We start from the raw sequence: 13,647 nt of genomic DNA, 5'->3' as shown, positions 1-13,647 counted from the left end.
TTGAATTTTTAATTTCTAGTCTGTGACAGTTTTTGCATTAGTTTGACACGTGAAGCGTGGGACGAGCGGGCGGTCGGTCCTCAGCTTTGGGCGTTCTGTTTGCGGTGGTGCCCTGAATTATATACGCCACTGGCATCTATTTAAGTGAGTGAAAATTTTTGCTGGCTATTCCACAAAATAGGAACACCCAACCACCCACACACCCACACACCTCGCTCTAACTCTCGCACAGCAGCTGACAAACATTGTGCAAATTTTCAACGCAAATTGTTGAAAGCGAGCTTCGCATATTTCATGCAGAGAAAGAGATAGGCAGCTGTGTGCCGAGTTAGTTTATATGAAGGAGACAAACTGATGTGCGAAACTTTTTGGGGCTTTTTGGTGCTTGCAAATTTTATGCAAAAATAAAACAAGTATAAAAAGCCGTAGAGTGGCGGTTAGTAAATAAAATTTGTTGGCTTTAACAATGCAGTTAAAAAAAAAATAAAAAGGAATACAAAAAAAAATAAAGACATATTTTATAGTTAGAAGCGTAGAGAATATAGCAGTTGGCTAGTCTGTCTCTTATATATAAAACATACACATAAGAGTTCCTATTCTTTGCTCCTAATGGAGCCGATTTTAATTTAAAGATAAGCGTTGAAATATTCAACAAACACAGCATGCAAACAATTTGAATTATGTGGCGTAGAAAATTAAGCAGAGTTTTCAGCGAAGCTTCGACGGTAAGGAAAATGTGTGGTTGGGGGACAAGCGGCGCAAAAGGCAGGCAGACATAGATAAATAGGCATCAAATTAGTTGGCTTTAACTGATATTTGCACGGCTCACTTGTTGCAGCCATGAACTCATGTTCATAAGAGTTAAATGGAAAAGCTGCGTAAATTTAAAGGGATTCAAACAGAAGAGAAAGCTTTACATGTCCAATTCTATGTAATATAAAATGTTAACAGTTGAACATGTCGAAATCTATGTTATTTAACATATTTACAGCTGTTAAATATTAAACACTATGTAACAAGACATATGCAAATATTAATATAGGTAATGTAAATTTGGACGTCAATACATGATTAGTTTTCACATCATGTCTACGTCGAAAACTTTGTTTCCATTTAGTGTCAACTTTACATGCTGCCACAAGCTCTAGATTCCACATACGTGTGGCATATGCGGTTTTTGATTGAAATGCTGCTGTCAACTTGATACCAAAGGACATGCGACAACAGTTACCATAAACGGATGCTTCTACTCGTTTCAGCAGAACCGCAAAATGCTAAACGCAATCAAATGTAACGTTAGAGCAAACAATGCGCACAAAATGGCGGTACAAACACGCACATACACGCGCACATACACACACACACACGCACACACAGTGGGAGGCAGAGAATACAAACACAAATACAACTGAACAAACCAACAGGACGCGCTGTGTGCGCGTTGACTGCTTGGGCGTGTACTGATGGGCAGGCTATTCTGCTGCTGCTGTGGCTGCTGGCGTGTCCTTCAACAAAGTTGACCTTGCACTTGCCACTTGCTGCTGCCGGATGTTGATTTTTCCGTTCTCTTCTTTTATTTTTTAGCTGAACTGTGTGCAAGGACGCAGTAAGCTGATAAACTCACACAGACAGCAGCAGAGGCGACACACATGACTGCGTCCACGTGCCGCATAAAAAATGCATGGAAAAGTGCGTAAAGTTTTCGTCGTCAGGCTCAAGGATCAGTTCTGCCAAACATGCACACACACACACACAGACACACACACTCGCCACGCCCCCCGCTGCCTGCTGTTTAATTACACATTTGTGCAATGCAAATTTTTGTGCACAGTTTTTTTTTTTTTGCTCGGCTTTTGGCACAGCGCCAGCGCACACACATGTGCATACAATTGTTATGTAAAACTATCAAAAATGGCAATTTAAATGCCGCCCAAAAAAGTAGGCTATGGAAAAAAACGCAAACTACATTTTTGATTGCAGCGCACATGTGTGTGCGCGTCCGTGTGTGTGTGTGTGTGTGTGTGTGTGTGTGTGTTTGGGACTGAGTAATTCAATTTAAATTGTTTTACAAAATGTTTGGCATGCCACGAGCTCTGCTTATCGTTGCAACGAGCGCTGTCAGAATGAAATTTTCTACAGAAATGAAACTGGAATTCTCCTCGGGAGCGTGCCGGAGCAAGGAGCTGCAGCTCCTGTTGACCAGATTATAAACTTGCAACATAAATAAGCGCATTGCTGGCTGGCATTAGATTACGAAAAATACACCGAAACGACTTGGTCGCAATCTCAGCAGCAGAAAATTGCAAATAGTTTTCGTTTTGTCATGGCATTTGCTTCTTCTCCTTTTTTTTGTTTTTTTTTTCTTTTATGAGGTACCAAAGCAAAGCAGAAACTTGAGCAGGAGAGAGCACAAACAAAAAATGAAGGCAAAAGCTGTCTATAGTGTAATTGATTACAGCAGAGCCACAGCCAGCTAGTATTGATAGCTACTCGCACCCAACCGTAACTAACTTTGGACACATTTTGATTAATACCCACACTTGCACGCACACGCTCTTGCACGCACACACACACACACACACATACAGAGAGTGAACAAATTGTTTGCTGTACTTTCAATTCTTTAAGTTTTGCGCCAAGCAAAACAGCTGCGAATTGTGTAAAAGTTGCTTCATTTATGCTCATACTTAGCTGCATTTATGTACTTTATATATTTTGAGATCTTGTTCCTGTGACTCACCTGGAAATATATGGAAAAAAAGGTGTGGAAATTAGTATACAAATATATAGGCATTCATTTTTAATGGTTTATTATAAATGTAGTAATTTTTTTAGTTGCTTATACTAAAAAGCATACATTTCCTTTTTTGAAAAATGGATATAAATAATCCCAAATGAAAGAAATAAAAGTTAAACGAATAATATTATATTGAATAAATGAAACCCAAAATGTTAATACCTAGTCAAATTTTAATCTTTGAACCAATCCAATTTCTGGTTCTAGTAAATACAACTTTATCTCTAAAAGTATATTTTCCAAGATAAAAAATTATTATCTCTATAAAAAGATTAGAAATTTAGCACGTAATTTGCATTTTTAACAACTTGTCTATAACACTCCGCACTCTTTTGTTACTCAACTGAAAATTGTAGCACGTAGCCAAGTGGCACTTAAGTTTTGTAATTAACTAATTAAAAATGTTAATCAATACACATTTATGTAATTAATACGAGAGCATCAACTCATGCTACGTATAATCCTTGCGTTCAGAACTTAAACAACATTTGGAAGGCGGGGCACACACAAACGCCAGGCCAGACCAGGCTGTTGAGACTTTATTTAATCGACTTATAGACACCATGACAGCCGCAAAATTTATCGCCTGGTTGACAGCCAGTTGGCTGCGGTAGGCCTGGCGTTGACTTTAGCCTGACTTTTATGCTGTGGCGCATGGCTGAACTTGAGAGAGCGCGGCTGCTGGTTAAAGCGTAAAAAGTCTCAACCAGTCACGCACTCAATTAAAAGGCGCTCGACACACACATATATTTACCTGCCTCATTCCTACTTTACTTACTTTCCCGCCTGCTTGCAACTTTAGCCATAATGTTAACGGATTATAGCGCCAAGTGCCCCAGTTTTCATTCGATGTGGTTGTAAAAATTGGCATTTGCATTTAATTATTTAGCGAATCAATAGGTAAGGGTGTGTGTATGGGTGTGTGTGTGGGTGTTGTGCCTGAGGAGCATACTATACTATACTTATAGTTATGCAATGCGGCAGCAGCTTTTAGCTTGCCCCGAGAGTCCACGAAAGTTTTTTGTGGCAACTTCAATGCCACATTACCAATTGCCTCGAGATGTGCTGTGCATTTCTTTGGCGATACTTTTAAGAGTCACCCAACTCCCACGACCCCTTCGCTCACAGGACCCACCCACGCTTGTTGCACGTGCAACATTTAATGCAATACTGGTCTGGAGTTTCTTAAACATTTTCAACACTGGGTTTTCTGCACAACATTCCTTTGGGTACGACCAAAGTGCACTTAAAAGTTAGTCTTCAACTAAACTCGAAACTTTTCAATTAACTGCCAATTAATTTGTATCCCCAGCCCAATCTTCAACGCCAACCTTAGTTGCAACTTAGCAAAGTTCAGCTAGCAGCAGACCAAAGCCATCAACGATATTAAAATTCGTTGGCTTTTGTGTGTGCAACTGATTGGAATTTGCATCATTCAAAGCAACGATGAATAAGCATCCATTCAATTTGATAAAAATGTGTGCAGACCACGGGACTAACCTTGAAGGCAGGCAGGACTAAATATGAATTATTGAAACTACATATAAAATATTGCTATTGAGAGTTTTATTATGGGTTCAGTAATACGGATAATAAATTAATTACTTTTCTACGAACTTGATATTCAGAATTTAATTAAACTGAAAATATAATGAGAATGAGTTACGGAACAGTTAAGTCACGTACTTTACTCTGCATGAAACTGTAAAGAATGCATATATTCAATTTGGATAATAACCCGTTCCATTCAGAACCTAACTCCTTTAGCTGATTTTCGCAACTTCCTTCCACCCACTTTTTTTTTTACAGGGTATAGGGTATTAAAAACGGTTGCTGTTTAATTGCTTGAATTCTGTGAATTTCAATCGATAGTTTTTCAATACAGAATGCTTACTAATTACTTTGAAAAGCCCGCAAAGAGAGATAAGTTGACCGCATCTAATCCGCTTTCATTGGAATTTACAATTCAATTCATAGACCAACACTTGACTATGTCGGAATCATATAATTTGCCGCTGCAACTGGTTCGGCTGAACTACGGTATTAAGCTTTAGAATTTGTTTGCTTGGGGTGCTGCAATTTGGCCAAAATATTGTTGCAGTTATGCGCTATGCAAAATATTTGAATAGGCAAATGAATGGCTGATGATGCCACGGATTGAACTAAACTTGTTAAACAACTGACTGACTGATTAACTGACTGATTGACTGACTGACTGATTGTTTGATAGTCTGCATAAATTGGACTTTTAAAACAACTGACTGTCTGATTGACCACTGACTGATTGAACAACTGATTGACTGACTGAAGTGATTGTCTTAAGCAACTAACAAACAATGACTAACCGATTAATTAACTGATTGACTGACGACGCACAACTAGCTAACTGATTGATTGACTGAAATGAACGTCTTAAGCAACTGGCAGACTGGCTGATTGACTGACCGACTAACTACCTTAACTAGACTTGCTGAACAACTAGCTTACCAATTGGCCGATTGACCGACTGACGGACTACAAAGGACTCACTGCCTGATTGATGACTGACTGACCGACGGACTGACTAACTGCCTAAGCTGAATCTGTCGACCAACTGACTGACTGACTGACAAACTGATTGACAGGCTGACCGAACTGATTGACGGACTGAGTGATTGACTGACTGACTTACCAACTGCTTACACTGTACAGACTGAACTGTACATGTTGAGCAACTGAATGATGACCAACATACCGAACGTCCGACTCCCTGATTGGTTGACTAACTAAATGAATGTGCAGCCTGAGCTTGACCTTCCGACTAATTCCTCTTGTTGTATAGTCTTACAGTTTTCGCTCGTAAATGCTACACAAATTTTCATCAAAATGTTCCTGCAGCCTTGCCACTGGCAAGGAATGCTGTCTGTTGTTCTTGCGTGGGTTGCAGTTTGTTATGTCAGATTTGTTGCATTATTAGATAACCATGTTACTCAAAAGCTTGGCAATGCACACAAAAGAATGCTGCATGAACTTTGGACATTATGCAAATTGGAATGAATCAGAAAATCAGGACTGAGATGCCTTGCATAATGAAGCGAACATTTGTAACATGCAGCTACAGATGTAAGTGCTTGGAGCCAGGCAATCTTTTTTAACCACTTTGTGGGCCTCAACAAGCGCCAAAATAATGGTGTAATCGGGTGATCGGCGACAGATTCAACACCTACAGAATTTTTCCATTCAGCTTGCGGCACATATATATACATATATATACTAGAAATGCAATCAGACATTGAACGGCAATCGCAATGGCAATTTTTACTTATTTTTATTGACATTTAGTTGCTGCCGTTATCCTGCGGCCTACAATGTTCAACATTTGCGTGTCGACCCCAATGGCAAGCTACTGCTGAGCCCCAGTGCAAATATGTATGCAGTTGTTATTGAAGAAGACAGGCAGGCTGGCAGAACACACAAGCTCGCTCACACGCCCACCAAGTGTCCATTGGATGTCAAACATCAAATTGCTGTTTGGGCTTACAAATAAGCATGAGCCAGCGCAAAGTTCACGCAAATATGAGCATTACATGAGCCACAGCAGCAGCTGCTGCTGCAACAACTACGACGACAGGACCATAAACAACAACCACATTTTCAATTAAGTTGCAAGCTGCACACGCGTTCGGCTTAAGTCTAATCCCCTGACCACGAATCTGCCTCAAGCTTTAGCAGCAATTTGACGACCTACACGCAACGAACCCCAACCTCAAGCCTCCCCTAGCTCCAACTGCTCCACCCGCTATTGGCTTTATGTTCGCGCTGCAGCATAAAACATTCACGCATTTAATGTGGCAGCGGAAAATAAAACCGACCTGGCACCAAGTTTCTATCGAATTTTCAAACAGACACGTGGCACAGGCAGCAAGATGAGAGCTTCAGCAAAAACTTCAGTCAGCACGTCACGCATTAGTCCATGGTGTATATAAAGCATCCACTTAAGACACGGTTTTCTATAAAATATGAATAGCAGGCTATTTTTGAGCTGCAAGCCTTGGGTAAAAACGAGAAGGGGCTAAATATATATATAATTAAGTTTTACACGTTAGGTTACTATAAAAAAATATATTTCAATTTATTATTTTCACTTAACGGCTACTTTTGTTGAGTACATTCAGATTTGCTTCCCGAATATGAACTGATTTATCTAACTGTTGCGGTCGCTTAGCAAACTTCGCTTTGAGAGAGTTTGAGTCAAAATTGAGTGAAGTTTGAGCTGCGTCAGCAATTATGCGTGGGATAGTACTCTGATGGGAACATTGACAGTGGCGTGATATTTAGGGTGAATTGTTTATGTCTACCAAAGGGGGACAGTTTGATCTTGACCAATGTCGATGTTATCACCAGGCTCTTTGTTTACAATATTAGAAATGTTTATAATTGTGCTTATGCTTATGTGCTAAGTTATGTTAAAGGGTGGGTGCGACTATGGATATGTCACTCCCCCAACCATTAGAAAAGTGCCTGTCCTCAGGTGTTTAAGTTTGGATATAGTGTAACATTTTCTTCTTTTACAATTGGTATATCTCCTATTATTGTAGGTGTTTCTTCTACTTTGGGTTTTTTATATTTTATAATTAATTTCTTAGGTATGCTTTTGAACTTATATGTCAAATACAGTGTTAAACTTATTAATATGATTACAAATATGGTTATTGTAATTATCTGGAATACATTGTTAAATTTTGTATGTGCATTTATAATTTGTTTCGTTTGTACAAACGAAAGTGGTTCTAATTTTATAACATCATTGCTTACGTAAATGCTTTGAGTATAATCTAACATATTGTTTGAAATTGAAATTTCATTAATTTGCAATGAACAATTAAAGATTTTTATTATATTGTTTCCTTCTATTGTTATTTCGTTATTTATACAATTATGGTTTAATATAGTTTTTGGTAAATTCCAAGTTAAAATTATATTTGGTTCTATGTAGTTGATTTGAAAATTTTGCAAAATTTTAGTATAACTACATTCTGATGTTATTTGGTTTAAAATTCCTGTTAAACATTCATTATTAATTAATTTTTTTGTTTCTCTGCTATAAACTTTTTTATCTTGGGTAAAATATTTTTCATGAGCTATTTCTGTCAAAATATTATTATTTTCATCCGGGTATGGAATTATTTCGAATACCGGGCTTTTTATTATTTCTCGAGGAATATGGGATATTATCAGTATTTCGTTTGTATCTGATTTAAACCAAGTGGAAGTTTTTGTATTCAACAATTTCTCAGAATTAACATGCAACAAATAGTCATGTTTTAGTAATTTTGGGTTAAAAATTCCTAATCTTGTGAGCTGCATTCCCATCTCAATGTCTTCTATATATTCTGTAAAGTGTTGTAAGTTAAATATAAGGATATCTAATTTCTTTCCTTTTTGTTTCTCTTGATCTAGTTCGTTCATGATTTCTATTCCTTTGTTTATAGCTTCTATTATATAATTTAATTCGTTAACCTGGACGCTGTTTTCTGCTAAGTTGCTTATTTTTTGTTCAATTTCTGCTTTGTCTTCTTGATCTAATGTTCCAAATAAGTATTTATATGCTGTTCCTACTATGTTAACTAAACCTCTTTTGCTGCGTTTGGCTATTTTTAAGCCGTTTATTTCTCTGTTTAATTTTTCTACTAGGTATTCGATTTGTATAAGGTTATTGAATTCTTTACTTTGTTCAATTAAATTGTTAAAAGTTTCTTCGGTTTTTGTTATATTAACCGTTAAACAGTGGAATTCGTAATCTGTCGGAATGTCTATGGTTCCTGTTTTAAATATGAGATATCCGTTATGGGCTTTGATAGGATTAATTTCAATACTCTGTGCATTTATATAGTTTACAGTTATTGATAGTAATATTATAATAATTAATTTAAGCTGGTGCTTGTATGTTTTGATCGCTGTCTGTTGTTGACCTGTAATTGTTATATTTGCTTTGATTAGTCTTCTTTTTCTTTTTGAATTTGGTTTTGTAATGTGTTATTTTCCTGCCTCTGTTAGTTTCCTCAAAATGTTTGTCGTCGATTTGTCTTAGTTCTCCTGTTTTCTTGAACGGGGTTGTCGTCTTTGATTTAACTAACGGTGAGTGTTTGTATCTAGTGTCAATTTCATAATTTGTTCGTTTTTTGTTGAGGTTATTTATTAGTTTTTCTTTATTAGCTTGAGTGTCATACTCTGGTGTACCTGCATATATGAATATGTCCGCTGGTGTTCTGTTAGTCGTTTTGTGCTTTGTTTTATGATTGTACGTGTAGAGTATAGTTTCAAATTTTGTAAGTTTATTTTCGACGTCTGAGTCGCTGTTAATGATTCTTAGTTTTTCGTTAACTGTCTTATGAAATCGTTCTACGTCGGATATACCATTTTTACTAGTGGTTATATTAATATTTACTGCTTCTGATTTTAGCCATAATTGTAAAGCTGTGCACATAAAAGCTGAGTCTTTGTCTGCCTTTATTTCGATGGGTTTACCCATTTGGTTGAACACTTGTAATATAGCTCGTTTGGTTTCTAGCCAGTCTCTACTTTTTATTTCTATTAATGATGCAAATTTTGAATAGATATCAATGCAAGATAAAAATTGTTTATCTCCTACTATGTAAAAATCCATTACATATTTTTCTCGGATATTAGCGATTTCCGGAGTTATTTCGAAAGTTAATTTTGTATCTCTGTGTTCTGTTTTTGCGATGTTGCAAATCTCACATTCATTTATTAGATTTTGAATTAAATTTTGATAATCTGGGAAATAGTGGGTTTCTTTGAACCAATTGATAGTTTTTTCAATTCCTGGATGTAATAATTCTTTGTGCTTTTTTAATATTAATTCTTTGAATTCTGCGTATGTTTGAAGGTCTATTAATTTTGTACTAGTTTTCATTGCCTTTGTTGAATTATTTGGACTTATTATTTCTAAGTAGGCTTCTTGAAAAATTGGAAAATCTGCTTCGTTGTGGAAGTATAGCACACTTTTCTTTGTGCATAAGTATTCTTTTATTAATTCTTTGGCATGCGTATTAGTCATGTCTTTGTACGTAATTTTTATGTTGGTTTTGTGAAAGTAATTCGTAACTTTTGTTTCGTTCTCGGTTCCTTTTTCAAATTCTATTTGTCGATTATAATAATTAAGTGGTCTTTCTGTGATTTGTAAATGGTTACTGTTGTCTTCTTGAGCACTATGTATTGTTGCTCTTGTGCTAATTGTATCTTCGCCTAAGAAGTTTTCGTTTAATTGAATTCTGGACAGAGCATCTGCCACATAATTTTCTTTTCCTGGGACGTATTTAATTTGGAAATCAAACTCATTTAGCTTGATCTTCCACCTTTGTAATTTCATGTTAGGTTCTTTCATATTATTTAACCAGACGAGTGGTCTGTGATCACTAAGGATTTGAAATTGTCGACCAAAGAGATAGGACCTAAAGTATTTAGTGGCCCAAACGATTGCTAATAATTCTTTTTCAATCGTTGAATAATTTAACTCATGCTCGTTGAGAGTTCTACTTGCATAGCATATAGGCTTATGCTCTTGCGAAAGGACGGCCCCTATTGCCATATTACTCGCGTCTGTAGTTAATGAAAATGGTTTTTCGAAGTTAGGGTATATTAAAATTGGGTCGGATGTTATGAGTACTTTTAGCTTTTCAAACGCTAGTTCGTAGTCTCTGTCTTTTATATTGATTTTTGCTCCCTTTTTTAATTTAAGTGTTAATGGTTTTACTATATTAGCGAAATTTGGTATAAATTTCCTATAGAAACCACATAATCCTAGAAATGACTTAATTTCTTTTGGGGTTTTTGGAATTGGGAATTTGACAATTGCTTGTATCTTGTTGGGATTTGGTTTTATACCCTCAGTTGTGATGATGTGACCGAGAAATTCAGTTTCTTTTCTCATAAACTCGCATTTATCCAACTGTAGTTTTAAGTTAGCTTCTCTAAGCTTCTTAAATACCTTTTGTAGCGACAAAATGTGTTCCTCCAATGAAGTGGAAAAAATAATAATGTCGTCTAAGTAGACCAGACAATCTTTAAAAATTAAATCTTCTAAGAGATTGTTCATACAACGTTGGAACGTTGCAGGTGCATTCTTAAGACCAAATGGCATGCGAGTGTACTCGTAATGGCCATGTTTAGTCGAAAATGCGGTCTTGGGAATTGAACCAGGATCCATTTGGATTTGGTGGAAGCCTTTGGCTAGATCAATGGTTGTGAAATATTGACATTTTCCAAGTTTGTCTAATATTTCATCCATGATCGGGATAGGGTATTTATCATTAATAGTTAGTTCATTGAGATTGCGGTAATCTATGACTAACCGGAACTTTTGCTTTCCAGATGCATCGTTTTTCTTTGGAACGATTATTACTGGTGAGCAGTAAGGGGATTTGGATTTACGTATGATATTTTGTTTTATCATATCGCTTATTTGTTTATTTACTTCCTCATCGTATATTTGAGGATATTTGTATGGACGCTTGTAAATTGGGTCCTCATGTTTTGTTAGAATTTTGTGTTTAATTGTACTAGTGAAAGTCAAATTGTCACCTTCATGGTACTGGATATCACGAAATTCATGTAAAACTTTTTTTATTTTTTCTTTTTCTTCTGAGTTTAGGTGCTCTAGCCTAAACTCATTGTTTTCTATTAATTCATTATTAATAGCGAAGTTAAATGGTCTGTCCTCTGTTGAGGGTGGATCAAGGCACTCTTGTGCGGTCATGTCCTCTTCGACCTCTTCGTCGTTATATCTAAAACAAAAGTTAAATTCTCCTAAGGTTACGGATCCTTGTGCATAGTCTATTTTTGCTTGACATGCCTCAAGGTATTCTCTCCCAATCAGAACATCATAATGCTCTGAGAAGTCGTGAATATAGAATTTTTGTTTGCTCGGACAAATTTTGCTTGCTCCTAAGCGTATACTTTGTTTTAATTCAATAACACCATTTATGGTGTGAACCTTTAATGTTTCGTTGTAAACTGGAAAATTTAAGCGGTTTGTTTTCATTAGATTTATGGTTGAACCTGTGTCGATGACACATTTTAGAACTTCGTCATTCATAATCAATTTTATGAATGGATTTCTTCTGTTTGTTCCGAGGCTTGCTGATGAAAATTTTCGGATGTATCCATTTTCATCTGCCCACTGTTACTATCTCTTTGACGTTTAGTCGGAGGGTTTGGTGCATTCAAGCGTGAATGGGACTGATTTTGGTAGTTTAAGGGATTTTGGTATCTACCTTGACTTAATTTCTGTTGGAACTCGTGGTGAGCTTTCTGATTGTCTTCGGACTTACTGTGCTGTTTATTTTGTGCGTGATAACTCTGATTTGTGTTGGAATAACCACTTGAAATGGTGGTTGGGTTAGCATTTTGCTGATAATTTCCCATGTTCCTACGATTGTTATTTGGATTTCCCTGAACATTATTATTTTTAGGTTTTTCAGTAACGCTATTTTCATATAATCCCTCTCTTTGAGCTACTTGCTTTAGTTTTTGTGTCGACGTAATGTCGTGTCTGGCTAACATCATGAAAAGCCTATCTGGTAATTTTTTTGTAATAACATCTTTGATTGTGTTATTCATAGCATTTGTATAAAGGGTTGTATTGCTAGGTATATTTTCTAGTGCTAACTTATTTAATATAACAAAAGATTTATTCTCGAGCTCCTCGATGAACTTACGGACGTTTCCTTGGTAATTCGTGTTGTATAAGCGTCGAAGGAGTTCTTCAAATGGTGTCTGCACTTTGTATTCTTCAATCAATGCGTTTCTCAGCTCCTGCCAAGTGTTGGCTGCTGTCCTTTGTGATATTCTCTGAGCATCTCCTGTGACTTGCAATTCGATGGCTCCGTATAAGATGCTATGTTGTCTAACATCTCGGGTTGGATACAGGTGTAGGATGTAATCTATCCTTTTAATGAAGGCGTTTAGTTGATCCGTTGATCCGTCAAAGCTTGGCACCTGTCTAAGTTGTGAAAGGGCCTGGTTGAGGTGTTGTTCTGATAATTCCATTGTCATCTTGGTGTAATACACTTTTTTTTGAATAGTTTTGAGTTTGTAGGTTTGAACTTTATTGTTCTTTGATTTTGCACTTTTATTTTAGGTTAAAGTTTGTGATGGATTATTGGTTAAATGTTTTTTTTTTTTTGTGTGTGTGTCTTAAAAAGACTCAGTAATAACGTATTGCAGGGATCAAACGATATGCAAAGCCAGTCGTTATTAACTGTAGTAGCTTTATTGCCCAAAGGGTCAATATTATTAAGCTACTAGTGACCCGAAGGTTCTTGTGCGGATACGTATTCGAGAAAATTTTTATTACACTCCGACAACACTTTCGGTCGCGATTGTGCGTTAGATCTGGGAATTAATTATCCTTTAGCGATCTTTAATTTTTCCCGACGTATCCTACCGACTGCGCCAATTAAGTTTTACACGTTAGGTTACTATAAAAAAATATATTTCAATTTATTATTTTCACTTAACGGCTACTTTTGTTGAGTACATTCAGATTTGCTTCCCGAATATGAACTGATTTATCTAACTGTTGCGGTCGCTTAGCAAACTTCGCTTTGAGAGAGTTTGAGTCAAAATTGAGTGAAGTTTGAGCTGCGTCAGCAATTATGCGTGGGATAGTACTCTGATGGGAACATTGACAGTGGCGTGATATTTAGGGTGAATTGTTTATGTCTACCAAAGGGGGACAGTTTGATCTTGACCAATGTCGATGTTATCACCAGGCTCTTTGTTTACAATATTAGAAATGTTTATAATTGTGCTTATGCTTATGTGCTAAGTTATGTTAAAGGGTGGGT

General features: G+C 36.6%; 1 protein-coding gene across 16 annotated transcripts in view; it reads right to left on the bottom strand.

Annotated features, from left to right (window-relative positions):
- The window catches only part of LOC6624298 (phosphatase and actin regulator 2), a 135,777-nt gene that overhangs the window by 26,862 nt on the left and 95,268 nt on the right, over positions 1-13,647 (bottom strand). The window lies entirely within an intron of this gene.

Source organism: Drosophila virilis, chromosome 3, assembly GCF_030788295.1.
Source record: "Drosophila virilis strain 15010-1051.87 chromosome 3, Dvir_AGI_RSII-ME, whole genome shotgun sequence".
NCBI lineage: Eukaryota > Metazoa > Arthropoda > Insecta > Diptera > Drosophilidae > Drosophila > Drosophila virilis.
Note: the sequence above shows the minus strand (reverse complement) of the source record. Positions and strands in the feature narration are given on the sequence as shown.